This window comes from Anastrepha obliqua, chromosome 2, assembly GCF_027943255.1.
Source record: "Anastrepha obliqua isolate idAnaObli1 chromosome 2, idAnaObli1_1.0, whole genome shotgun sequence".
NCBI classification, from domain to species: domain Eukaryota; kingdom Metazoa; phylum Arthropoda; class Insecta; order Diptera; family Tephritidae; genus Anastrepha; species Anastrepha obliqua.
Genome location: NC_072893.1, coordinates 9,537,116 through 9,563,821, shown reverse-complemented (window position 1 = coordinate 9,563,821; position 26,706 = coordinate 9,537,116). Strand labels below are relative to the sequence as shown.

At 35.5% G+C, this 26,706-nt stretch overlaps 1 protein-coding gene across 2 annotated transcripts in view; it reads right to left on the bottom strand.

Annotated features, from left to right (window-relative positions):
• The window catches only part of LOC129236836 (loricrin), a 154,645-nt gene that overhangs the window by 89,701 nt on the left and 38,238 nt on the right, over positions 1 to 26,706 (bottom strand). For both annotated transcript variants that reach the window (XM_054871088.1, XM_054871089.1), the window contains one exon: positions 10,537 to 10,589. The gene's annotated coding sequence lies outside the window, so the exon portion shown is untranslated. The remainder of the gene's footprint in view (positions 1 to 10,536; positions 10,590 to 26,706) is intronic.

The following is a 26,706-nucleotide window of genomic DNA, read 5'->3' as shown; positions in this document are numbered from 1 at the left end:
AAGGTTGGCTGTATGTGCGGGCAGGCACAGTGAATGCAGATACTTTTGTGCTCACAAATAAATACTTTTTTTATTTTATGATATATTTTTTTTTATTTTATGATATATTTTTTTTTATTTCATGATATATTTTTTTTATTTCCTTGAAAAAAAACTTAAGTTATTTGGTTTCCTTTTCAATTTATTCTGTAGCGGTTACGCGCCTATCTTTCTCATCTGCAGTGCATCTGTTTGTGTGCACCCCAGTAAATACACCCATAGGTCGCCCAAATGCCACCATAACCATATGTTTATCGTGCCTCTTTCATGTTCTGTGCGCCCAAAATTATGCTACATAAAATTTAATCATATTTTGTTGACTCGGCCTTTTTTGTGTTCGTGTTGTTTTTTCTTCTCTTTTTTTGCTGCTTTTATCTCCCTTTCCACTACATATACAATATAATCGTTGCTATGGCCTTTCATTCATTTTGGGATAGTAAAATATTTTTATTTTATTTTTTTATGAAATCCTTTTTACTAGTTTTAATACTATTTATTTGCTTGTTTGTTTGTGGTTGTTGAATAGTGAAGCGAGCAGGGAGAGTAAGTGGGACCTCATGCGAGCAAATTCAGTATTCCGGTATTTTGACAAATATGTTGGGTTCGCCGAAATGCCTTCTTTATCTGTCTTAAATGAAGCGATTTATTAAATCAGATTTTGTTTTGTGTCCTTTTGCGCCAGTTTACTTTTTAGTGTTCATGTTTATGTTGCATGCTTATTGAGAGGTTGTCGTTACCTTGATGTGGTATTCACTTTCATACGTAGCAGTGTTTTTTTGTGGGTAGGTATTTTTAAACCCTAGAAATTTTTTAATTTTTGTTTTTTATTTATTTATTTTTTGTTTTTTTTTATTATTTTTTAATTTTCCAGTTTTATTTGTTTTTTATTCTTTTTTAAATTTTGTTTGTTTTTTTAATTTTTTTTAATTTTTAATTCTTATTTGTTTTAATTTAATTTTATTGTATTTTTTTAAATAAACGTTAAATGTTACATGCCGCTTATACTTCATTGGTAAAAGATGGGGCCACTCGCCTAGAGGAAGGAAAGGTTGGCGGAGGAGTCTTCTGCGAGAAGCTCCCCATCAGACTCAAATTCAGGCTACCGGACCACTGCCGTGTGTTCCAGGTAGAGGTAGCCGCAATCAAGGAGGCAGCTGATTGGTTGCTCAAATGCCGATATGACACCGAACAGATTAGCAGATGAATTATTACATCAATAAGCCAATGGATCCAAAGTAACTTCGATGCAATGAATTACTTCTTAACTCAGTTCATCTTGGGCCACGAATACTTCCGGATATACCTAAGTCGCATGGGCAAGGTAACCGATCCCAAATGCAAACACTGCGAAGCGCCGAGCGATGACGCTGAACACACGTTTTTTTTTTTTTTGCTGCGACAGATGGCTCGCGGAAAGAGATGCTCTGAGAAAGCAGATTGTCGACATCATCGCGCCGACAACATAATCAGCAAAATGCTCGAACGCGAGGACAACTGGAATGCAGTAAAGAGAAACATTGGGACGTACTACGGGAAAAAAGATAAGCGTCCACACAGTGCAACAATTCGAAGCCGCACAGATAGAGACACAAGAAGACAAGCGTATAGCATGATAGCTGGGTAAAAATATCGTGGACCCAGACATGGGTCCTTGAAATTTGAAAAGGTCGAGCCAATTCAAGGGATTTGGTGGCTTCTAAAATACTCAGGCTAAAGAGCCCATTGTATTTAGCGCTCTGGAAAGGGGTTAGATAGTCAAGGAGGGAAGGAGGAAAGTATCAGAGAAAGAGATAGGAAAGAATGGAGACAGAGATAGAGGTAGTTAGACCTGTGAGAATTTTCCAGATTCTTTGGCAAATCTGTAAATATCCTCCAATTTTAGAGAACGAATATTACTCATTCTCATGACATTGGAACCCAAAACTCGTAGCCGTGCTCTAGCAAAGGCAGGACACTCACAGAGAAAAAGTGCTCAGTGCTACCCGCCTCCTCCAAGCAAGACAGGCACATTGGGTTCTCAATGCTTCCAATGGTGGTCATATGCTGACCCCATGAATTGTGTCCTGTAATGATGCCGACCATTAACCGAATGTCTTTCCTTCCAAGTTTTAATAGAAAGTTTGACAGTTTTCTGTTCGGACTTGTCACAAAACACTTTGCAGTTCTGCAGCGTTCTAGACCGGACCGTCGCTCTTTATGTATGTAGATTGCATACATAATCGCTCAAGGGATGAGTGGGCGGGGTGCAACATTTGGCGGCAAGGTAAGGAAACATCTTCACAGATGACTCGAAGTTGGATGGAAGGGTTGGTGGGGGAGTATTCTGTAAGGAGCTTCAAAGCCATCAAACTTAAATTCAGGCTTCCGGACCACTGTAGTGTTTTCCAAGCGGAGGTATCCGCAATTAAGGAAGCAGTGGACTGGTTGCTTAATTCGGTAATTACCGTTAAGGAAGTAAATATTTATTTCGATAGCCAAGCGGCAATTAGAGCCTTGGGCTCGTTGTTTGTGCGTTCGAGATTAGTTGGTGAATTTCTGGCTTCTCTCTCAACTGAATACCTCAATATTAGGTTCATTTGGGTTCCCGGTCACAGCGACATAGAGGGAAACTGCTGGGCTGATGAGCTGGCTAGACAGAAAACTTTGGAGATAGTTTCGTTGCAAAATGAGAGGATTGGGTTTCCCTTAAGAACCTATGGTCTGCTCCTGGAAAGATGGGCCTCGAGTCAACTCAGCGAGCGCTGGGCTAGTGCGCAAACGTGCAAGGTCGCGAGATCCTTCTGGCCACGGGTAGATTGGGGACGCTCGAGGGAACTCCTACGCTAAACAAAGCCCCAGCTCTCGAATTTAATGGGTATCCTTACCGGACATTGTCCGTTAGGTGTTCAAGCGGTGAGACTTAGAATTGCCTCAAGTCCGTTCTGCAGAAGCTGTCTTGAGGAAGAGGTGGAATTATCTCAACACCTTCTTCTCAGCTGCCCTGCTCTCGTCTGGCAAAGGTTTAGACATCTGGGCTCTCATTTTTTCGCTACGCCCTGCTCTCGTCTGGCAAAGATTTAGACATCTGGGCTCTAATTTTTTCGCTACGCCTGCGGATATAGCCGGTGTAAATACCATAAATTTGGTGAAGTTCATTAGTAGCTTGTTGCGGCTAACTACGAACGCAAATCAGCCACCGTCGGCGTCGTCGTAAATGCATGGTCATCATCGTTTCTAATCCCAAGGCTCCTTCTTCCTTCCCTTCTTCTTTCTTCTCTCTCATGTATGGCATCACAACGGACGGATTTTCAATATTTGCCCAAGTGTGCCCTAAGCTAGGGCTGCCATTTAACCTAACCTAACCTATACATAATCGCTGTTCCAATACATGATTCCTGCGGAACCGGACCCGATTATTGGTTCTGGCCTTTGTGGGGGAACCGTTGGTACACGGTTGGCAAGTGCGTTTTCTTAAACACCGGAGTATCCTGGAGCCCATACAAGTAGCAGCCTATTTTGTCTTGCGACAGAATTAAGTTTCTTCTTACATTCGTGAACAGCCTTTGAGGTTTTCTTCGCGTTCTCGACGGCCCTCAGTGCAGCCTGACTGTCATTGAAAACTACAATCTGTTTCCCGCCTCATCTCCTCTCGATTATCCATTCGGCTACTTTCAGGATGGCAAAACTTCCATTTGGAAAACAGTTGCCATTTCCCCCATAGCATAGTGAAACTTCTTACTATCGTTTAAGTATCATTCATTTTTGGACCCATCGGTAAGGAAAATATTCGTCAAACCTCACTGAATGCATTCTGGATTGCTCCGTTCCGGATTGGAGTGTATTTTGGTTTACAAATCAAGTTTGTTTAAATGATATTTCACGATGAAGAAGAAAATAAGTGCATAAGTGTTATAAATAGAACGCTATACACACTTATACATTGGTGAAAGCTTTAGATAGCCCTTAAATTTCTGAACGAAATCTGATCATAACGCACCAACCGATTTCAAGCCATTTAAAAGAATTTAAAGAAAGAGCTGCCAAAGACATTACATAGCAATGGCTAACTTTCGGCGCAAGCATGCAAAATTTCTAGGTACTTATACAAGTTTATTATATTAAAGTACAAAAATTCACTGCTTGTAGCAAGCCCAAGTCCAGCAGCGTACGTAACTCATTCACATTTGCTCCCAAGCGCCTAGACAATTCTAGTGATTTGTGCTTCTTGACTTTTACACGGGCTTTTCTGCCTACTCATACAAATGACTGCATAATTATGACTAAGTATTCACGTGGTAAACATATTTTTCGCGACTATGCGAGACTCATTCGCTCATTCATTGAAAAGATTATGCACAACATGCGGTCTCATGCATTCACTCTCTTGAGTATAATTAACAACAAGTGCTTTAGATAAGATTAGAGGCGGTACTCTAGCTCTTCTTCTTCTTCTACACACACACACACATTTATACTAAGTAATTCTCTAAATGCAGCCGACAGCGTTTGTTGTTCATTTACATAGGTAAACACATTGTACGCAACTTGTTATGCTAGTGAATGCTTTACAACATACAGCGCACTCATACACAGCCTAAAAGTATGCTTTTGACGAGACGATGCCTGCAAGCGCGGCTTATTAAATGCTGCCTGAGCACTTTCCCCTTTTTGGCTGTCTGTGGACTGCGTGGTTTTTATTCACATTTGCTCACATCCAAATACACATTCACATTTGTACATTTATGTGTATGTTCGTGCCGCTGTAGCTTCCCACATTCGCATATGAGTGCTTTCATTGCATTCACCAGCAACCAAGCAGTAGTAGTTGGATGTAGTTGTACGCAAAGCTATACAAAGCGAACAAACATATACTCTGCATTCACCAGCTTTTGCAAGCCCAAATACGGAAGCGTTTGTTTATTTTGCGCTGTCAGTAGAAATGTGTAGATGCGCCTATGCATATGCAATAAATTGTTGTAAATTAATTTATTCAACTTCTAAATGAATTGCTTTTTCCAGAAACTGGTTAAACTACATATAGGATGTATGTAGAGTTGTAGAGGGTGCTTGCGGTTGCGTGTGTGTGCTTATGTATGTGTGTGTGTGTTCGTGGCTGCGTGCATGTTAATACATTCTCACACAAAAGAGCAACATAGAGATATAATAAATATGCAAATTGACACAAGTCGGTGGCGGTAAGCGACAACCAAAGCAGTAGAGTAATAAAACTGAAGTATTTCATGTTAAAGCAGCTGTTGCTTCGAACTGTAGTCGGACAAAAAGTAGAATACTTTAATTTCTCTTCCGTATATGGGACATTCGTTTGCAGACTGAATAGATTTAGGGGAAAAACGGAACGATTTTTTTGAACTTCTTTTTATGTTTATGAGAAAACACATTATGAAAGTAATTTTTTGATATTTTTTTGTTTGCGAGTTTCTTGAATTTTGGCTTGAAGATTTATCTCCGGAAATTCATAACCAGTTCTGTTGGAGCTAGAAACCATTTTTTTTTCTTGTAAAGGGTGGTTAAATTTCAAGGGCCGATATTGAATGTGAATCACAACTAACCGTGAACCTTTTTTCTGGCTTTAATTTGAAATTATTCAATCTCAGATAACTCAATTTCAATCATGGAAACATACATAATCGAGCAACGCGTTAAAGTTATTTAGGCTTATTATGAAAACGGGCGTTCAAATCAAAATGCATATCGCGCACTTCAGCTTCAGTGATGAGGCACATATTTTCCTCAGTGGATTCGTCAATAAGAAGGAATTCCCACATTTGGGCGAATGATAATCCAAGAGTAATTGCCGAAAAACCAATGCACCCACAAAGAGTGGCTGTTTGGTGCAGTTTATGGGCCGGCGGCATCATTGGGCCGTTTATTCTCCAAAATGAGGCCGGTCAGGCAGTTACTGTGAATAGTGTTCGCTATCGTGAGATGATAACGAACTTTTTATGGCCCGAATTGGAAGATATGGATGTGGACGATATGTGTTCCAACAGGACGGTGCCACTTGTCACACAGCTAACGAAACAATGGCTCTTTTGCGCGAAAAATTTGATGGCCGAATAATCTCACGTCGCGGCGATGTCAATTGACCGCCAAGATCATGTGATTTGACACCGTTGGACTTCTTTTTTTGGAGTTATTTGAAAAAAAAGGTGTACGTCGATAAGCCAGCAACAATTCGAGAGCTAAAGGATGAGATAATTCGGCACATTAACGGCATAGAACCTCAAGTATGCCTCAGCGTCATCGAAAATTTGGACCATCGGATGGAGGTGAGCTGCCGAGGCGGCGGCGGCCAGTTGGCCAATATTTTATTCAATACGTAATTGAGCCATACCAATATTATCATAATATAGAGATATGACAATAATTTTTTATAAAAATTGTATTTTATTCAAAATCAATACCGGCCCTTGAAACTTAACCACCCTTTATTATGCAGATAAAGACATGAGTTAAAAACTATAGGTAGGAATGTCGGTTATCACGTTGGTCTCCTTTCCCCGAAGAGGAGGCTTAAGTGGTGGTTAGATCGTCACTACGAACTAAGAGGGAAGTAATAATTATCACAGTGCTATGGGGGAAATGGCAACTGTTTTCCAAACGGAAATTTTTGCCATCCTGAAAGTAGTTGAATGGATAATCGAGAGGAGATGGAGCGGGAAACAGATTGGAGTTTTCAATGACAGTCAGGCTGCACTGAGTGCCCTCAGAGAACGCGAAGAAAACCTCAAAGGCTGTTCACGAATGTAAGAAGAAACTTAATTCTGTCGCAAGATAAAACAGGCTGGTACTTATATCGGTTCTAGGACACTCCGGTGTTCAAGGAAACGAGGTTGCCGATGAATTGGTCAACCGTAGATCAGCAGTTCCCCACAGGAACGAGAGCCAATAATCGGAATCAGTTCCGCAGGAATCATGAATTGCATCAGCGATTATGTAGGCAACCTACATAAAGAGCGATGGTCCGGTCTAGAACGCTGGAGAACTGCAAAGTGGTTTGTGACAAGTCCGAACAGAAAACTGTCAAACTTTCTACTAAAACTTAGAAGGAAAGATATTCGGTTAATGGTCGGCATCATTACAGGACACAATTCATGGGGTCAGCATATGACCACCATTGGAAGCATTGAGAACCCAATGTGCCTGTCTTGCTTGGAGGAGGCGGGTAGCACTGAGCACTTTTTCTCTGTGAGTGTCCTGCCTTTGCTAGAGCACGGCTACGAGTTTTGGGTTCCAATGTCATGAGAATGAGTAATATTCTAAAATTGGAGGATATTTACAGATTTGCCAAAGAATCTGGAAAATTCTCACAGGTCTAACTACCTCTATCTCTGTCTCCATTCTTTCCTATCTCTTTCTCTGATACTTTCCTCCTTTCCACCTTGACTATCTACCCTCTTTCCAGAGCTCTAAATACAATGGAATTTTTAGCCTGAGTGTTTTAGAAGCCACCAAATCTCTTGAATTGGCTCGACCTATTCAAATTTCAAATTTCAATCTCAAAAGGGTGTGCGGATTGGCTAAACCTCCATCCATCTAAACGGCTTATGTGGTGACCATTCAATTATCTATACAGAGAGTACCACACCAACCAATTCCCAAATCAAGGTGTGCTTAAAATCGCATACCGCAGTATGGAGCGCTGCCGGGGAAAACCCCATTACTTCGCCTGTTGTAATCGTAGGTTATGGGGATTGATGGACCGTCAGACAGAGCAACCGTAAGGACCGGATAAGTCAGATAAAAAAACGAGGGTTACACTGCCACATTAACACTAGACCACTGCCTGCGAAAAGATAGAAAACTTAAAGGAAGAGAAACTATCTACAGCCAGCCAGTGCTGTTGATGTAGTGGAGGAGAACTGCCCCAGGCTATCTCCAAAAGGCACACTACAGAACTTCAAGCGCCAAACCGTAGATATTTGCAAAGAAATTGTTCAACAGTATCTTTTTCTGCAGGATTCCCACAGCTGCTGCAATGCGGGTTGAACGGAAGTCCCAGCTACTCCGATCACCCGAGGACCGGTGAATATTGCTACGAGTTTGAAATTGAATGGCGGGGATACTCAGCATCTTAAACATTCGCTTCTTTCGTACTGAGGCCTAAGTGTTTTCGAGATAGCGCACGATAAGATAGAACTCCACCTGTATTGCTTCTTATCTCTTGTTGAGAAATGTTTCCTGCACACCCAAGAGATTTGATCTCCTCCTTACAGGAGTTGACCAGAAGAGAGCTGTAATTTGCTGACGACAGGGCCTTGATCACAGCTTCAAAAGATATCTATGTCCCCCTCCCCCCAACAACAATCCCTAAATATTTTGCATGCCTGAAGGAACACGAAGACCTCTGCTTGAAAAAACACTATTAACTTTCAGCAGTTTAAAGTCATCTCCCACTACAGATTCCATCTTGAATCCTTAGAAATACTTATGTCCGTGCAGACTCTTCCCTCCCACAACCCTCAAACTCCATTTTGCGAATGGAGATATCTGTACAAAATACAGAGAAGGCAAAAGAAATCTGCCTCAGAGGTCAACTTCCTTCAACCTATTAGCGTTCTGAGCAGGAATGATTTGAACTTGAACATCAACGGGAAGTAAGTGCAGAATGACGTTAAGGGTGGCATCTTCGACATGTCCCAGTGAAGCCAGTACTTGCAGTCCTCTGTACTCTCTCACATTTTGTGGTTTGATGGCCCTTCCGAAGAGCTATCCACCAAACTAGACAACCGTAGGTCAAAATTGGCAGAACCACCAAGTTGTACATTCAGAGTACGACACGTGGCTTGAGACCGCATTTTTTGCCGAACATGCATACATCATTACTGTTCTGTGCTTTTGTTTCTGCGCCATTCTATGTGATATCGGCACTTGTTAGCTGCGGAGCAACGACCTTCGCCAATTCATATTTGGCCGACCGCGATCTCTGCTCCACTGCGGGCTCCAGTCCAGGGCCATTCTTGTGATGGTATCTGGTGGTTTTCTAAGTGTTTGACCTACTCATCGCCATGTTTGCTGCCATAGGATAAGCTCCTCATTCGTTGATCTCCACAGCGCGTCCTTGCTGATGGTGTTCGGCCAGAATACAGATGATGCGGCGGTATTTGTTGACGAAAGATTGTAGCCTCTGTGTGATGATGTTTTAAACCAGCCACGTTTCACTTTTATGCAACAATACTGCCTACACACATGAGCCTAATATTAGCAGTTCAGATCACCTAAAGATTTGAGAACTCGCCCTTACTGTGTGCATTCGCCCGAACGTCGTCATTTCATTGTTTATCCTACAGTTGACATCTTCATTTTTTCAGCCATCAGTCGTAATAGTGCACCGAGGTACCAGAAGCTTTCGACAAATTCCACCGGGCACTCGTCAACCATTATCTGCCTCGCTTTATTGCGCAGACTCTCATAGCTTTCGACTTGGCGATGTTGACCTCCAGTCCGACAGTGCATGCCAGCGTGACTGGTATGTCCGCCTTTGCTTGCATGCCACCGAGTGTGTACTAGTAATACGAGTAAAGGCGGATGCCATCAGCGAAGTCCACGTCCTCAAGATGTTTGGTGAAACTCTAGCCGATGTCTCTTTTGGGCTGGGTCAATTGGCCCAATTGATGGCCAAGAGAACGGCCGACAGGGAACAATCTTGCCTTACGCCTGCGTTGGTGGTGAATGGGTCGCTGAAATTGCCATTTGAAGTACTGCCAGCTCGGAGTTCTCATAAAGGGTTCCGATGAGGCAGATTATCTTAGCGAGAACTCACTTTCTACTCAATGCCTGCCATATTGAGTCGCGTTTGATTGAGTCGGATGCCTTCTCAAAGTCGACGAGCAACATGTAAAGCGGTGAGCGCCACTCAACTGATTGTTCTTTTATTATTATACGAAGAGTATTGGCTTGGTCAACGCAGTTTCGTTGAGGGTGAAATCCAGCTCTCTCGTCTCTTAAGAAGCGTTCAAAACCTTCTAGCTCTTCAAAAATATGTCAGTTAGAAAAGTGTTAGGTTAATAAAAGAGTGCCCCAAATGCTTTCATAATTATCTCAGTACTCCGGCAATGTTAATGAAATAAAGAGCAAATAACTTTGAATTCATTTTTTTTTTTTTTTTTTAACTTCAAAACATTATGAACATTCATGCAAGTGTATCAATTCAAATGCTATTTTGCTTTTCTATCAAATTTATCATAATATTTTGATGACTTTTAATCACTTTCCCAACACACTTTTAGTTGATATGTCGAGAATTTAATTAATTCCCATAAAAACAAATAACTTTTGATATTTGGCTTATTGATACATCTTTGCAAATCATTGATGCAATGCTATCGATTCCATATGGGTGTGCCAGGAGGAATTCATTTTGCTTGTATAAACACGCATACATTCATCCATTCTTACATACATTCACACATACATTCACACGTACAACCTTCAGCAAATATGCAACATTTTGCGTTCTGCTGGATTTTTAATTAAATTTTTCCATTGGTAACCTACCTTCACAGAGTTCCTGCAGAATGAATATTTCTGGAAGTTTGGCTTGGACGAGGCTGTAAAGAAAGAAAACCGATAAGTTAAAGTTGTTTTTATGCAATAAAAGAGTTTTAAAATTTCATATTGAATATTATGCGCTAATATAGAGATGAGCTGTAGCAGAAGATATTCGTCATAAATGTATTTCTCCAATATGACTTGCTTAAGGTAGTTATTTGTCACTTACCCGTGACAGGGGCGTTACGGATATGTGATAAAAGGTGTGAATGACATATTAAAGTAATTTGATATTCATATTTTCATATCCAGCTTAATTTAAGAATTGCGCGAATTGCCTTAGCTGCTTTTATATTTATTTATTTTTAAATTTAACAAAACAACAATTTTTAACAAACAATAAAAGGAATAAGAATAAATATAAAATAATTCCACACATTGTACAAATGCCAATCAGGCATTTTCCATTTATTTTTATTTTTTTTATATGTTTTTATGTTGTTTTATTTTTATTTTTTTATGTTTGTTATATATTTTTTTTATTTTTTGTGATTTTATTTATTTATATTTATTTATATTTTTTATATTTTTTCTGTTTTTTATTATTTTTTTACATGTTTTTTATATATTTTTATATTTTTTTTTTTTAATTTTTTTATGTTTTATTTTTATAATATCTTAAGGTTTTCTTTTATATTTGTTTATATATTTCTATATTTTTTCATGTTTTTCTTTAATTTTTTATTGTATTATTTATATTTATTTATATTTTTTTGTTTTTATGATTTTTTATAATTTTATAGTTTGTATGCTTTTTATGACTTTTTTTATATTTATTTTTTTTTTTTGTAATTTTTTATGCTTTTTTATATTTTTTTAATGTTTTTTAAAAGTTTCTTTTACATTTGCTTTTATGAATTTAATCTTTATTTTTATTCTTCATATTTTTTATGATTTTTTAAGTGTATTTTTCTTATTTCTTTTTATATTTGTATATAAATATTTTTATTTTTTAAATTTAAAAATTTTTTTTTATATTAGTTTTCTTTTACGTTTTTTATATTTTTTTATGTTTTTTTATATATTCTTATGTTTTTATGATTTTTTATATTTTCTATGTTTTTTATGATTTTCTACATTTATTTTTATTTTTTTATGCTTTTTCAAACATTTTTTAATGATTTTTTATATATTTTTTACTTCGTTTATTCTTTTATTTTTATATTTATTTTTATTCTTTACATTTTGTTATGAAATTTTATGTTTATTTTTTTATATTTTTTATGTCTATTTTTACTGTTTAAATTTTTTTAATTTTTTTATGTTTTTTATATTTTCTTATGATTTTATGATTTTTTATATTTTCTATGTTTTTTATGATTTTATCTATTTATTTTTATTTTTTTATGATTTTTGAAACATTTTTTTAATGATCTTTTATATATTTTTTTACTTCATTTATTCTTTTATTTTTATATTTATTTTTATTCTTTACATTTTTTTATGAAATTTTAAGTTTATTTTTTTATAATTTTTATGCCTGTTTTTACTGTTTAAATTTTTTTATATTTTTTTATATCTTCTTATGCTTTTATGATTTTTTATACTTTCTATGTTTTTTATGATTTTCTATATTTATTTTTAATTTTTTATGCTTTTTGAAACATTTTTTTATGATTTTTAATGTTTATTTTTTTTATAGTTTTTATGTCTATTTTGACTGTTTAAATTTTTTATATTTTTTATGGCTTTTTATATTTTCTTATGCTTTTATGATTTTTTATATTTTTTTATGTTTTTATGTTTTTACGATTTTTTATATTTTCTATGTTTTTTATGATTTTCTATATTTATTTTTATTTTTTTATGCTTTTTCAAACATTTTTTAATGATTTTTTATATATTTTTTTACTTCGTTTATTCTTTTATTTTTATATTTATTCTTATTCTTTACATTTTTTTTATGAAATTTTATGTTTATTTTTTTATATTTTTTGTGTCTATTTTGACTGTTTAAATTTTTTATATTTTTTTGTGTTTTTTATATTTTCTTATGTTTTTATGATTTTTTATATTTTCTATGTTTTTATGATTTTCTATATTTATTTTTTTATGCCTTTTTAAACATTTTTTAATGATTTTTTATATATTTTCCTACTTCGTTTATTCTTTTATTTTTATATTTATTTTTATTCTTTATATTTTTTTTAATTATTTTTTATGTTTATTTTTTTATATTTTTTATGCCTATTTTTACTGTTTAAATTTTTTTATATTTTTTTATGTTTTTCTTATATTTTCTTATGCTTTTATGATTTTTTACATTTTCTATGTTTTTTATGATTTTCTATATTTATTTTAATTTTTTATGCTTTTTTAAACATTTTTTAATGATTTTTTATATATTTTCTTACTTCGTGTATTCTTTTATTTTTATATTTTTTTTTAATTATTTTTTATGTTTATTTTTTTATATTTTTTTGCCTATTTTTACTGTTTAAATTTTTTTATATTTTTTTATGTTTTTCTTATATTTTTTTATGCTTTTTTACATTTTCTATGTTTTTTATGATTTTCTATATTTATTTTTATTTTTTTATGCTTTTTTAAAAATTTGTTTAATGACTTTTTATATATTTTTTTACTTCGTTTATTCTTTTATTTTTATATTAATTTTTATTCTTAATATATTTTTTATGTTTTTTTTTTATATTTTCTTATGCTTCTATGATCTTTTATATATTTTTTTACTTCGTTTATTCTTTTATTTTTAAATTTATTGTTACTCTTTATAATTTTTTATGATTTTTTAAGTTCATTTTTTTATGTTTTTGTTATATTTGTACATATTTTTATTTTTTAAATTTTTAAAATTTTTTTTTATATGTTTTTATGTTTTTTTATATTTTCTTATTCTTTTATGTTTTATATTTTCTATGTTTTTTATGATTTTCTATATTTATTTTTATTTTTTTATGCTTTTTTAAACATTTTTTAAATGATTTTTATATATAGTTTTACTTCGTTTGTTCTTTAATTTTTATATTTCATTTTATTCTTTATATTTTAGTTATGATTTTTTATGTTTATTTTTTATATTTTTTATGACTATTTTTACTGTTTTAAATTTTTTTTATACTTTTATGATTTTTCTTTATATTTTTTTATTTTTTTAATACTTTTTATGATTTTGTATATTTTTATATATTTTATGTTTTTAATTCATTTATTTATATGAAAAAATTCATAAATTAAGACCAGCACTCCTTAACCCACCACATTCGCTTCGAACGTACCCCTTCATCCACAAAAAAAAAAAAGAAAAAAAAACCATAAAACATGCAAATGTAGAATATCTCAGTTGGTGCGTCACAATCTTAATCTAACCTCATATTACCCAACAAAGTTTATGGCACTAATGCCCTAACGACACTTTCACCACAAACCATCTACACTCGACTCATTCGACGGCATCATCCTTCCCAATTCATAAATTTCAGTATACGAGTAAAATTTGTTGGCAATAGCCCACCGGTCACCCAGTCCCTTTGCTGCTGCGCTCATTCTCTTAGTAATTGCCGCAACATTTTGCCCCATAACAATTGCCACATTTTTTTCCTTTTTGATTTTGCACTGCTCTACTCCACTTCGTATTCCACAGGGTTGCCTATTCGGCATATTCGAGCACACAAGTCGTGCTGTTGGCATGCCGCGTCACCATCGAGGCGGTAGCCAACAGAGTTTAACAAATACAAATACAATAATAATTTGCAGCAACTAAAACAATGGTCAATTGGTGGCGCTTCACCACTCGTGCTGGTGTCCTCATTATTCTAGCACTCGCTTTGTAGTCTGCCTTGGAAAAAGTAGTTTTTGTCGCCACTTTTTCCATATTTCTGTCTATGTTTGTTGCTGCTACTCGCTTGATCCTTGTTTTAATGGATTGTGTTTTTCTCGTTTTGCTTTGCATTTTGCAGCAGCAAAAGACGAGTGAGAAGTGGAGAAATGAATAGCCATGGCGGCAGAAATGAATTTATTGTTTTCATCGCCGCGCAATTTCCACTTTCTTCTTCTCCTACTCCAAATGTCGCACTTAGAAGTGATGTCACCTTTGCCAAGGGCGCACAAGTGGTCAGCAACACGACGAACTATGAAATGCCAAAGTGGCCAGACGCAAGAGAGAAGAGGTTAAATCAGAGGCCATTTGTTGGCTTTGGATGGAATTTTAGTGTGAATCGATATTATCTTAGCTGAGGTAGGGGCGTAGAATTTTGATGATAAATTGGGAGGTTAACAAATTGGAGCTTTAATATTCATACATACATACATATTAATATTGATGTAGAAATATAGGTATGTGTGTACTAATCACGTTGAAATACTATCATTTTAACATATTTTATACTTTTAATGTTATGATACACTGACACTTGGGCCCTTCTAGCTCAGTCTTTTGTGTTGCTTCGTGGTAAATGAAATAAAATATCCACATAACCTTCGCAATCACGCACTTTATCGCCCATATTTTTGAAGTGAAACTTCTTAGGCGTCGATGGACGAGCGAAAAAGGAAAGTAAAATTTCAAGGCCATGCAACGGTTTGGGCAGATGTAACGTAGAGGAAAAGGAGAGAGAGAGCTATACCTTAGATATATCTTAGATACATTTTAGGCTATTTTTCCTGAATTTTTCCTTGTGGTTGCTAATTTCTAGTGAGAAATAGCACTGCCTACTTTTTGGCGCTTGTTTGTTGGTACAAACTTGTAGGAAATATATTTTTGGTGCCTACTTTTTGGTGTTATATTTACTTGGTACCTACTGTTTGGGGCGTTTTTTGGCCCCAATTTTATTGGCGTTTTTTTTTGGTGACTACATTTTGGCGCTTATTTCCGTTTCCTAGCTAGTGCTTGTGCGTACTATAAAAAGCTATCTATTCCGGCGTCGGATTTATTAGTATTGCCTTGTGGTAATTGGTGCCGTTGCTTGCTGCCGTCCTAGAATCGTTACGTTTGGGCGGGTGATAAACGCTCGGAGTAGTGCGCGTTGTTGCCACGGTTTGTGTCCGACATTTACTTATACCGGTAGGCCCTTTCCTTTTTTTGTAAATTTTGTCTATTTGTATTCTCTGCAAATGTTGTGAAATTATTTAGATATACATTCTTTCTTTCTCTCTCTCTCTATCTCTCATTCTCTCTCGGGTCTCCCCCTCTTTCTTTGTCTGCCTTAAAAGTTTCACTTCTATTATGTGTACATACACTTGTTTTTTTTTTGTCGGGACAAGTAGCAGGTAGATCACTCAGACACAATTAAGTCCATCGTACTGCACTCGGGCTCCCCTTTTTTATTTTCTTTAAATCCACCCGACCTACAATTAAATCTGAGTAGATCTTGTGGAGCCAAGGAGCCAAGGTGGACAGACCACTGATGCACAGATGATAATAGGTCTTATCATAGTCGTTTAGATCCATAGGATCTTACTAGGAGAAAGAACCCACGTTTTCCCAAAACGCCCCAGTGCTTTGGCTTCCTCCAAATTCACTAGCGCCCGGTCTACGGCATGTCTACTGGCAGAGCAGTACATACTGGCATTATCAAAAGCCCCCTCTATATCCAAAAAGATCTCATAGCGTAGTCCCTCCAGTCGCTGACCTGTTCTACTCTAGAAACAAGATTTTGCAGTGTCGACACGCTTTGATAGGAAATGGTGCTGAAATGGAACGGGTGGGTGAACCTTCCGCGACTTCTGATGCATATGCAACTCCACTAGCCCTTCGAGATTTTTCAGCATGAAAAAGGTGATGCTGATGGGTCTATAGCCTTTGGGGCTGGTGTACCTAGTCATTTTTCGCAACCTTAGGGATGAAGGCGACCCTCACCATCCTCCAAGAGCATGATATATAAGAGCGTGGAGGGCCCATATTACTGTTTCCAAGATATATTAGGCCTCCTCGTTTCATCAAGCGTTGGCAAGTAGCGAAAAAAATTTAACCAAATTTCAAAATTTATAGTCAAAATTGTATAATGTTTTATAATTTATAGAGAAAATTTGAAAGTTTATAGAAATAATGTTTAAATTATTGATCAAATTTTTTTAACAAATTTTTTATCAAAATCTATAATCAAATTAAAAAAAAATTTTACTACACAGTTTTATTATAGTCCATTGAATTTTAGCCTAAAAAAGTGAAAATTTGAAAAAGCTCAAAACTTTCCTTGATTTTTAACCTTTTTTTCTGACGTTGTTGCCAATTTTCTCCATATAGCGAATGGTGGACATTTTTTTTTAATTTTTATTTTTTTTTTAATTTTTGTTTTTTAATTTTTGGTATGAGCGGGCAATATCGAATGGTAGCCACGCATCATCCCTTCGTCTACGGCGTACTAACACATGGGCTGAAAAGTCCAGGCCCTCATACACAGATGGCTCTAGTTTGCAGGCCTCTTTTGCAGTTTGTACTAACTTTAACACCACAGCTGTTAAAATTTTATAAAATTTAGTTCGACGCTAATAGTGATGCAGGTCATCATTTGGCTTGAGATGCATGCATTTAAAATTGTTGTCAATAGTGATGAAAAAAATAAAGAAATTTGGCGTGATAGTATCGATCACCACAAAACCATCATAAAATAACACCCACTATCGACACTATGTATGTATTGGGCGTTAATCTGAAACCCTTTTCTTGAGTCTAAAAAAATGTAAAAATAAATATACCTGTATAAAGAAATATGTAACTAAATATAATTTTGGTAAAGCTTAAAGGGAGGGGAACATAGCGACGTTTTTTCTTGATCGATTCAGTAGCATCATTGAGCGCCTCACGTTCCTTTCTAACCAAATTCTTTTTGTAGCGTTACATGTCACACTATCAACCCATCTATATTAATAACAGTTTCTTCTTAATTTCGATGAAATCAAGAATCCGGTGTCATCATATCATCAAGGTGTTACTCTCTTATGTTCCTTTGTATCGTATTTAGCCAGGTCGATAGTGGTCTTCCTCTAGTTCTTGTTGGCTCAGTTATGTCCATGTCAAGTTTGACGACGATGTGGCCTTCGTCTCTACTTATTACGTGTCCGTAACATCTTAGTATGCCTTTCCTCAGTTTATCCGAAATTGGTGCAATTTTCATATCTTCTCATAGATTCATGGTTTTCACTTTATACCCTATGATCATAAAGTACCGGAAATGTTTAAATAAAACAAAGTTGAGTTAAATTTCAGGCAAATTTATTGTATCTCTTTCAAAATATGACCCGTCTGAAGCAACACACATGTGCCAACGTTTAACCCAGTCCTCCTTGCAGCGCTGGTAGGCCGACGAAGGGATGGCCTTCAGCTCCTTACTCGCATTCTCTTTGATCTCCTCTATCGACTGAAATCTCCTTCCACGAAGTGGTAACTTCAACTTGGGAAACAAAAAGAAGTCGCATGGGGCCATATCAGGTGAATACGGTGCTTGCACGATGGTATTTACATGGTGTTTGGTCAAATAATCCAGCACAATTTGGGCTCGATGCGATGGACCGTTATCATCATGCAAAATCCAATAATTGTTTATCCACATTTCCGGTCGTGACGATGTGCGACGAACAGCATCTCTCAAATGCTTCAAAACGGATAAATAATATTCTTCATACACTGTCTGGCTCGATGGAAGGTACTCATCGTGCCTTACGCCTTGGCAATCGAAGAATCGAAGATTGTAGGGTACATGCGCGGTATTCCTGTTGCCTACTGAGAATTATAATTTTCTCCACGTGCATCTTTTCATTGCGCTTAGCTTGCGTTGCCCAACATTTCGACCCATACAGCATTACTCGTCTGACGCAGGTTTTCTACACCTTTCCCTTAATCGTGAATGGCATTTCCCGGTCACATAAGACGCCCGTCCGGCAATAACTCTGTGTGTCACATCTTCGTCTATGTTTCCATTTTCATTCAGGCTCCTATGAACTTGAAACTTGTTGTTACTTAAACTAGGGGCCTCTCATTGGTCACTTTCCTTTTCACAAGACGGCAGTTGCAGGTTTTCGGTTGTCTTCACACTTATGCGCATTCCGTTGAAGTGTTCAGTTTGCTCTCCAGGCAAGCGAGGTCCTCATTAGTTAAGACATGTCGCACGCATAAAGTATATTCCATGGTGGCATGTCTTGAAATTTAGCTGTCAGATGATCCATAACAACGTTAAAAATCAAACGGCTGACTGCTGAATCTTAGTACACACCGACCTTTACCGGAAGCTTTTACGTTAGTCCGCCAAGTGTAAATACTTGCGTGGTGGCTGTGTCGTACATGCCTTGAATCAGTTTGATGTAATGTTCTGGTATTCCTTTGGCTCTTAAGGACAGCCATACTAATTGCCTGGGTATCCTATCGAGTGCATTTTCTAGACCTGGAAAAACCTTATGCAGATTATTCCTCCTACTGCGGTAGTTCCCCGTTCGTACTCTAATTGCCTGTATCGCATGTGTAGTTGACTTTCCGGCTACGAATCCGCGTTGGTTTGGTGTTATTTCTGCCATGCTTTCAATCCGATCTTTTACAACCCTAATTGTGACAATAACAGATTCTGACCGAAAAAATGATCTTTCTTTGATTCTCCACGGAACTGAAGCTTCCATCTTAAGGAAAAGCCTTTTTGAAGAAACCAGTTTGAAGTTCCATGTACGGTTTCCCCCAGCGCTTAGTGATAATAACTTCTAGAACAAAAAGTGCCTAACTCGCTATTGATTTATGCGTGGGAGCTGGATCTCATAGGCTGAGTTGGAACTCACAGAGCAAAATTTTTGAGAAAGAGTGAAGCAGTTTTCATATATCCAAATGAATTTTATGCTTGGAAAATAGTGTCTAAGCTAAGTTTACTGCCGATGCATTTCAATTAATTTTTAATATTTTTGTTTCGCTACTTTTGGCATCCACTGTGCCACTAACAACGCTCAGTCAAGCGTAAACCGTAGAAAAAGTTTTAATTATTTTGCATGCGAACAATTTGCCATGCAATTTGACTTTGTACAATAACTGCAACAACAACAACAGCAACAAAAGTAAATAAATAAATAAACGCAACAACAGTTGCACTAAACAATAGGGGCGCCAATGAAAAGCAACAAATCAAACAACGATGAAGATAACAATTTTGTTTGAATTTTGTTGCTGTTTGCGGTTGTTGTTTGTATAATTTGCAGTAGAAAGTTTCGCCTTGCACTGCGGTTGCGCTACCTACAACAACTTTGCTTGGCCAGTCCCCATGCTGCAGACATTGTTGGCACGTGCAACATGCAACATGCCCCGTGCCAACAGCAGTCGGTCATCGATGGTGGCAATTGCAATGCAACAGAAATTGTTGGGTGGCAACAGGGTGGGGATGGCGGATGAATGAAAGTCAAGCGCGGATATTGGCAATATATGACCGACAGGCGGCCAGGGGAGGTGGCACGAATAGAAATTGTTGCTGTAACCCCCCCCCCCCCCTTCCCCCCCCCCCCCCCCCCCCCCCCTCCCCCCCCATCAACTATAGCTTACACGCAAAAGTGCATACATAGATGCAACTTTGCAAATATATATATGTATGTGTGTGTGTGTGTGTGTTTGTTCTTTTGCTTTGCGATCTGGGTTATTGGAACAGGAAGGTGAAGCCAGCAAATATGCAAACAAAGCAGGCAAACGGCTGGCTGTGGCTATTGAATATCACTTCAATTTAAGTCGGAATATTCATTTATCGGTGATGATATTTACATTCGAGCTTGAATTTTGCGAACTTTGATAGTGCAAATTCTTCTTGGAACGCACATAAAAGTGATGCCTTTATTTTATTTTTCACCGGAATTGATTTATTTGGCTGTAAAATGGTTTCCTGCCTGCGGTTTTTCTTACCACTTCAAATATTTTCATCTATGAATATTCAAAAGTATGCATAAGTTTGCGTGTGTGCGCAAAAGCGAAAGTTCAATCAACACCTACGATCCATAAACATTTAATAAAGCATTATTTACGCAATCCAGCCAAAAGTGTGTCAAAAAACAAATAAAAAAATAGTATTTTACCCATATTTGGCGCTTTGACAAATTTCATTTTCACTCAACGTCCAATAAGAGGCACCTGACAGACGCTCCCGATGTTGTTGACAATTTTTGACAAACCTTTGCATTCATAACTAATCTGAGGAAGGCTTTGTTGAAGTATCTCGAATTGTTTTTGTATAATAATTGGCTTTCGCTATGCAGAGGCGTAAATTTCTCTATCAAATAACACCAGCTTGCAATGACTTTTATCTGTGGTATTTTACTAGCATTGCTTAAGAGAAATTTGCTGCTGCATCCGAACATGAAGTCATATATTAAAAAAGCTGAATAATTTTCGAGGCACAACTACATTTTTTGAGTACTGAAAAATGAGTTAATTCACGTAATTAGCCCTGTCTTTGAATGTGATTAGTATTTTTTATGAAATTAAATATAATTATATTTAATATTCGGCCTCGGTAGTCTAACGTAAGTGCTCTAGCCTGCCATCCCAAGAGGACATACTCTTCTAGTTTCTATAAAACAAAAAAAAAAACATTAACTCCTCAACCCCAACAACCTTATCCTTCCAATCATTACTCCCGCACAAAAAGTCAGCGCGTTACTTGCATTGTGGCTGCTAAAACAACCAAAAAAAAAAAATAAATAAAGAAAAAGACACAGTTGCTCATTGCATCAGTGGCGCCACCAAATGGAAACGGGCAATCGCGGTAATACCGCAGACACCAAAATTTAGCGAAGCCCTCACCCATCTGTGCGATCTTTCTACCAGAAAAATGTGAAACAAAGATGGCGCTTCCATCAATAAGGAGGCGTTGTTCCTAAGCAACGGCAGGTGGGCATTCCCACCACTTAGGACTGGTAGCGGCAGGCTAATCAGCTAACCTGTCAGAAAGCAAATAGATTAACGAAACCAACGCAAGACTGAGTCTTGTCGAGGCCCTATGCTCCCGAGTGTAGTGAACAAGGAAAAACGAAAAAAAACATATATTTAATATTCAATTTGAATGCAACATTTTTCAATGAGACTTTCGATGTAAGAACTATTTATGAATTTGTTAAGAATTTTGAAAAATTTTCCAAAAAATCGATAACTCCGTATTTTTTTCTATTAAAAATTACAGCAAACTAACCAAAATTCTAAGCCAACCTATGTTGGAACCATAGTGCGTCCATATAAATGCTGCACTCTGCACTGAATTCCGATCTTAGAAGCCTTTGCATTAAGTTAAAAAAATATGTATGTAACACATGGGCTGAAAAGTCGCGGACCGAACAAAGAAACCACGTTTTTTCTTGTTCAAGTTTAACTTTATTCATCACCGTAATTTCCATCAAGAGCAACGCAATCATTCCAGTGCCGCTCTAACATTTCAATATCACTTTTGAAAGCCAATTTATCTTTTGTCTCAAAATAGGGCTCATTTTTAGCGAGTTTTGCAATTTTCACATCTTCTCGTGCTTTGACCTTGTCCACGCGCGTTATTCCTGTTGCCAAGTGAGGCATTCTCATTTCCGTCACGCGCATGTTTTGGTTGTGCTTAACTTCCGTTCCCGTACAGCATTACTGGGCTCACGCAGGTTTTGTACACCGTTCCCTTAATCGTAATGGCATTTCCCGGTCACATAAGATGCCCGTCAGATGCCCCTTTGTGTCTCAACTTCATCTATGTTTCCATTTTCGCTTTGAATCGAACTTGAAACTTATAGTTGCTGTTATTGGCTGCCCACTAATACGGGAAGCCTTTCGTTGCTCTGTTTCGTCTTTAGCAAATGGTAGGAGTAGGTTTTCTTCACATTTATGTGCATTCCGTTGCTTGTCATCATTTCCCTCCAAGCAAGCGAGGTTCTCATTAATTAAGACTATATCGCCCGCATAATGGATATTCCATGGCGATTTGTCTTGAACTTAAGCAGGGTATTCTGCAATACGTCTGGTTGTGATGAGCGTAACTACTGAGGAACACCGACTAAGTTTAGAGGAGATTGAGATGTCGCAATATATTGCATAGGAATAAGCGGCCTTTGTTCAGCCAAGACACATTTCTTTCACAAAATGTATGAATCATCCTTTCATCTTAGAAATAGGGCAGCAAAGTACATTTTGGTCTTTATTACCGAACTTGAAAGTGTGTATTAGCCTTCGGTAGAGGGTATTAGGAATATGATTTTCCGATACAAAAAATATGTAATTTAATAAAGAAAATTATATTAAGAAATTTAATTCGTAAAAAAAACTTTTTACTATACAAAAACATGGTATCAAAAAAATTTTACATGGCGCAAAACTAAGCATCACTTGTTTTTAAACACCTTTTTTATTAAATACAATAAAAAAATGTTCTAAAAAAAGTATTTATTTTTCTAAAAAAATATTTATTTTATTAAAAAATATATAAAAAAATTGTTAAAGAAATTTATTTAATAAAACAAATTAGTTATTGTAAATAAAAAAAATATTATATACAATATTTATTTTATTAAATAATAATAAAATAAAAACTTAATATTTTAATAAAAAACATTATATTAAAGAAGTTTTATTTATTAAAAAAAATTTTGCACTACATCAAAAAATTAAATTAAAAAATTTAAACGGCGCAAAATTAAGCAAAATTTTTTTGAAGAACTTGTTTTACTAAATACAATAAGCATTTTTTTTAACAATATTATTTTTTTCTAAGAAAGAATATTTATTTTATTAAAACAAATTAAATAAAAATATATAAAAAAAATCTTATTTAAATCTAAATTTATTTAAAAAAAATTTTTTGGTACTAAATACAAGAGTGTATTAAAAAAAAGTTAGTTATTGTAAATTAAAAAAAAAAATTATTAAAAAAATGTATTAAAAAAAATATTATAAAAAATATTTTATTTAAAAAATTTTATTTTTACTAAATAAAAAAAGTGTTTTAAAAAAAATTTTAAATGGCTAATTTTTAATTCTGTTTTTGAATAACTTTTTTACTTAACACAATAGACATTTAAAAAAAAAATTTGTTTTCTTTTCTAAAAGAAATATATTTATTTTATTAAAAAATAATTTAAAAAAATATAGTAAAAAAAATTATTAAAGAAATTTATACAAAAAAAATTTTTTAGCAAATAAAAAAATTGTATTGCAAAAAAATCAGCTATTGCGAATAAAAAAAATTATTGAATATAATATTTATTTTATTAAATAATTAAATAAATATATTTATTTAAAAAAAATTATATTAAAGAAATTTAATTTATTAAAAAAATTTTTTAGTACATTAAAAAAATTTTATCAAAAACATTTTAAATGGCGCAAAACTAGACATCACTTGTTTTTGAAGAACATTTTATTAAATACAATAAGGTGTATTTATTTCATTAAATTCAGTAAAAACATATTAAAACAAATTATTAAAGAAATGTATCTTAAAAAAATTTAACAAAAAAATATTTTATTCAAAAAATTTTATTTTTACTAAATAAAAGAATTGTATTGAAAAAAATTTTAAATGGCACAAAATTAATAATGAATTCTGTTTTTGAATAACTTTTTTACTAAATCAGAGCTGTCTATTCGGTTAATTTCCTCTTTGGCCAAGATCGTAAATATTCAAATGCAAAATTTCCTTCGAAATTCCAGTATAATAAGGTAAAGAAAGTATAGATAATATAACAAATGCTTTTATTTTGTTATAAATTTTGGACTTATGTATATTCTAACGTATGAAAGATTCAGGATTTTTGGTTTAAACGCAACTGCGGAGAAATAGAATGGAAGAGAGGAATCTGGTCTTTTTAATTTCCACTCAAATTTAAATTGAAAGTGAGTTCCTTGTGAAAATGAAAATTTAATATGAATATTTGGATTCGGGAGGCAATTTTATACTAGCATATTTATATTTGTAACTGAAGAGTTGATCTAGAAAAACAGACAGACACTGTTTTCTTTTTTAGTCCTACTTTCAGTAGGTCTTTCTCGCGTTTGCAACATGCGTCGGATGGTGGAATATTCTTTGGTCAAATATTGAAAAATGGAAATATAATCAAACCTGCTTACATACATATTTTATATACATACATACATACGTACGTTTATTCATCGCGTAAAACAATTGAACTAATTAAAAAAAAAATAACGAAACGGCTGTCAAGATCAAAGCAATTCTTTGTGTAATCCCATATTATTACCTCCAAATGCTTTGCTTGAACAAACATGAGCTTAAGAAGATTCATCTGTAATATTTAGAGAGTTGTGCTTACTCAGAGCAAAAGACTACGCATAATTAGTTGAGTCAATAACTAATTACCTGTTTGCTAATTCGCTCCCTTCATCAACACTGCCAACGCTGAGCTTACGATTGCAAACCAGTATAATTGAGGGAGAGAGAGAGAGAGAGCAGTAAACTGGAACTCAGCAGTTGGCTTAACGCTCTGTGTTCAGTTTACAAACGAACGATACAGTTTTGGGTTTTTGTATTTTTTTATAGAAAGTTTGTCAATTATATTATAATTATAAACTTTTTTTCTAATAAAAATCATGTGGTATTCCATTTTTCCTATATGACTGTTGCCTATTTAACCGGCAGACCTTGAAATTGCGAAAATACATACCTGTGTGCATATTCGCAAGTATACAAAAAATTGCTCTTGATGAAATAGTTATATACATACATACAATATATGTATATACATTTAATAGGTATATGCGTGATCACGTCCCCATGATGACGTTCGCTGACTGCGAACTTAAATAAACAGTATAATAACCAGTTTCTGTGGAAGTTCGAACAGCGGCATTGTGTGACTTGTGATTCTCCAGCTGTTCTGAGTGTCTTAATGTACATACATATGTATGTATGTGCAGACGTAATAGCGGAGCGGCTTTTGTTTAGCTTTACGCAGAAAAGTTGCGTAAAAAAATTCACATATTATAAATTTCAAGTCAAATTTTAAAAGCTTTGACGTTAGTTTCCTAGAAATTAGCTATGTATATTATATAAGTTTATTTTATTTATTTTGTAATTTCACCTGCACTGAGAAGAGAGATGAGTAAAGTACCGAATACAGTCCCATTTTTTATTATTATTTTTTAATTAAAAAACAGAAAATTTGACCATAGCTTTGGATTTATTGGAATGTGGGCGGAAAACTTCTTATTAATAGGACTATGTTTAAGTTCGTGCGGTTTTTTTTCGAAATTTGAAACTTTATTGACGTAAAATGGTTACAAATTTAATATTCAAAGTATTGTCCATCGCTTACTACTACTTTTTCCCATCTTTCTGGCAATTCACGGATTCCCTTTGTGAAAAATTCGGTCGGTTTTGCCGCAATCCACGAATCGATCCATTTTTTGACTTCATCGTAATTACGGAAGTGCTGGTCAGCCAGGCCATGTTGCATCGATCGGAAGAGATAGTAATCGGATGGCGCAAGGTCTGGACTATACGGCGGGTGGGGTAGGACATCCCATTTGAGCGTTTCTAAGTATGTTTTGACCACTTGTGCAACATGTGGCCGAGCATTGTCATGTTGCAAAATAACTTTGTCGTGTCTATCGGCGTATTGCGGCCGTTTTTCTCGCAGTACTCGGCTCAAACGCATCAATTGTCGTCGGTAGACATCCCCCGTAATCGTTTCATTCGGTTTCAGTAGCTCATAATACACAACACCCAGCTGGTCCCACCAGATACACAGCATAACCTTCAGGCCATGAATATTCTGCGCCGACGTCGATGTTGAAGCATGGCCAGGGTATCCATACGTTGCCCGACGTTTTCTTTTCATCGCCAGTCACAATTCGATGCAAAAAACCCTTTCTTTTGTGCCGTTGAAGCAGTTGTTCGCATGCCATAAAACGGCGTTCAACGTCTCTTGGCTTCAATTCATACGCCACCCAATGGCCTACCTTTCGGATCATTCCCATGGCTTTTAAACGTTTGGAAACGGTTGATTGATCAACTCCCAAAGTTTTTGCAACCTCTTCTTGCGTTTGAGCCGGATCTTGATCGAGCAATTCCTCCAATTCGGTATCCATGAACTTTGGCGGCGCACCCTCGCGTTCTTCGTCTTCCAAGCCAAAATCACCACTTTTAAAGCGTGCAAACCACTTCTGGCACGTTCGCTCAGCTAGAGCATGCTCACCATAAACTTCCACCAAGATACGAT